Source organism: Lontra canadensis, unplaced genomic scaffold (genome assembly GCF_010015895.1).
Source record: "Lontra canadensis isolate GAN:19392208 unplaced genomic scaffold, GSC_riverotter_1.0 scaffold71, whole genome shotgun sequence".
Taxonomy (NCBI): Eukaryota; Metazoa; Chordata; class Mammalia; order Carnivora; family Mustelidae; genus Lontra; species Lontra canadensis.
In genome coordinates, this window is record NW_022631065.1 from 974,381 (window position 1) to 977,582 (window position 3,202).

Sequence of the window (3,202 nt, forward strand, 5' to 3'; positions counted from 1 at the left end):
GGATGAGCAATTTGCTCCTTGGTATTTTCCAAAGGAGTTGAAAACTTATGTCCACATGAAAACCAAAACCTGCTCACAGATGTTTGTATCAGTTTTAATCATAACTGCCCAAACTTGAAAGTCACCAAGATGTCCTTCAGCAGAAAAATGGATAAATAAACTGTGGTATATCTAAACAATCAGCACTTCAAAAGGAATGAGCTATCCAACCATGAAAAGACATGGAAGATTCTTAAATGCATTTTACTAAGTAAAAGAAGCTAATCTGAAAAAGTTACATTCTGTATGATTCCATCTGTGTGGTGTTCTGGAAAAGGCAAAACTGTGGAGACAGTAAAAAGATCAGTGGTTGCTGGGAATGGGGGAGGGGAGGAAGAGGGATGAATGGGTAGAGCATATAGTATTTTTAAGGCAGTGAAAATACTCTGTATGATGCCATAATGATGGATGCATGACATTCTATAATGTCATATACATTGTACATAAAATGAACAACACCAAGATAATGCAAACTATGGGTGATTATGATGTGTCAGCGTAGGTTCCTCAGTTGTAACAAATGTACCATGGTTGTGGGGAATGTTAGTAAGGTGGAATAATACTCCTGTTCGCCTTTGAATCACTCCAGTGCCACATCTCTGACCGTCCCAGAGTAGCCCTTCATTCTCCTGCCCTCAGGGCTCAGAGATTAGGGTGGGTATGTGGGATGGAGGAATAGTCAACAGAGGGTGATGAATGCTAGGATGGCCAAGTACAGACTTCAGTCCAAGCCCCAGTTTTGTGGAAGAAGTGACACTACAATTGTTAGCCAGGCAAAGACGGGATGGAGAGACAATTTTATGCCAAGGGAAGAGCATGTACAAAGGCCCAGAGAAAGGAAGCTAAAGAGTTTTACTGGCCCAGGTAGAAAGGGGATTTGAGCCATGTCAAGGAGTTTGGACTTTATGCTGAGAGCAAACAGCATCCATTGAATGGTTTCCACAAACTTAAGCAGATTGTGAGTTATAAAATGGAAGAGATGAGAGCAGAAGCAAAGATAAGTCAGGAGACTGTTCCTTTAAATGAGAGAGGAGATGATGGTGGCTTGATCTAGGTTAGTGACAGAGGAGGTGGAGAGTAATGGAAGAGCTTGGAAAACAATAAGGAATAATCAGGAGGACTTGGTGATGCATAAAGAGGGGCTAAAAGTATAAGAGGAATCCAGGATGATTCCAGGTGTTCTGGCTTAAGCCTTGGGGTGAATGGTGACCTGATCCCATGAGATGGGAGACAGGTGAAAAAGCTGGTTTACTGTATATATGAGTTGATCTAAAGACACTTACAGCTTATTTTTTTATTTCTCAGCTACAGTGGAGTCGTTTAATGTTTAACAAAGGTTAGCTGAACCTCTACTATGTGCCAAGCCCTGTTCCGGGCACTAAGGTATGGTAATAAATAAGGCAGAAAAAAATTCTTGTTCCCCTGGTGCTTGCATGTCAGTGGGGAGATAGGGAAAAACAAATGTGTATATTATACAGAATATCAGAAGATGGTAAGTGCTATGAACGGGAAAGGGGAGCTAGATTGGGGTTCTAAGTGAGAAGGTGACATCTGGACAAAGACCTGAGGATGTGTGGGAACATGCATGTGAGTACCTGAGGAAAGAATGTTCCCAGGAGAGGGACCAGCAAGTGCCATGAGGCAGAGGTGTCCCTGGAATGTCCCATGGAGGCCAGGATTGCTGCAGCAGAGTGAGTAAAGAGGGCTAAGTCTAACAGGCAACAGAAGGCCAGTGTTGGTCCTCACGGGCACTGTAAGAATTTGGATTTTAGTCTGAGTGAAATGGGAAGGCACTGGAAGGTTTTCAGACTAAGAGAGAGATGACCTGACATATGTTTGGTCAGGATGCTCCTTGGGGCAAGAGCAGAAGTTTGGAGTCCAGTGAGGAGGCTACTGCTGTGGTCCAGGTGGGAGATGAAGGTAGAAGTGGAGGTGGTGGGAGGCAGTCAGATGATAGATGTATTTTGAAATCTTTGTGATGGATTGCATGTGAGGTGTGAGAGAAAGAAAAGAGTCACAGGCACAACCCACACTGACATACTGCCCCATCTTTACATAGTGGCCTTACTTGCAGATGCTCTTCATGAATGGCATTCCCTTGGTACCTGTGCTCACTTCTGTGGTTCACCACAAAGTCTATTTCCATGAGAATTTGAGCTTGATGGTGCCAATTATGGTATCTTTAACATCACCACAAAATAACTGACGCATGTTCTTTATCCTCTTAACATGACCCTCATGAAGCAGGTGCTTTTATTCTTAGATGTTACATAATATTTTGAAACATTTAACTCCTTTATTCTCCCTGAATTTTCCCCTTTTTCTTTCTTCTGTGGAAGTCCCAACCCCATACCATTAAACTGAGGAGTAATATAATATGTTGGCAAAAGTGAAGTGGATTGGTTTGAAGTAGAAGCTTTAAGAACTAGCCCATGGTTCTCCACATCTCCTTTCCCTCACCCAGAGTGACCTACAATATTCCATATAGAGGCTGCTCCACCAGCATGGGTCCTGAGGTGAAAAGAACATGGAATACAGCCTCATCCTCAAAAAACATATAGCATGAGGGAGAAATAACCTTTGAGTTATTTGAGTCCCATTGAGATTTGGGACTCATTTGTTACTACTGCAGAACCTAGCCTATCCTGACTGATTTAGTGATACATACTAACCACTCAGCAGAGTTGCTGAGATTCTGGGCCTCAAACCTGGGTAGTGTAGCTGCAGTTATTGCACCCATAGCAAAATATAACACTACTTCTTTAATAATAATAATTATTAGTATTATATCTTAAACTAGAACACATATTGTGACTAATTGTTGAAATCCTTAAGATGTAATGGATCCTGCAACACCAGCCCTCTTGGGTTTAAGTGTTATTCCTTCATAGAATCCATGCCTAAATCTGCAGCATACAATCTTTGGGTGGCTCATCTTTCGATCTTAGCACTCCAGTTTTACTTTCTCTTCTACTTAGCAGGGAAGCCACACTTGCTGCCCATCAACTTCTTCTAAAATAGAAGACTTTAAAATCATAGCAACACAACATGTGTGTCTCATGGCCAGGCTTTCCAAAGGATTACCTTCTCTTTATCACTTTGCTTCTGCAGCTGAGCAAAAAGAAGCCTGAAGAATAACACTGCCTTTTTATATAAACACAAA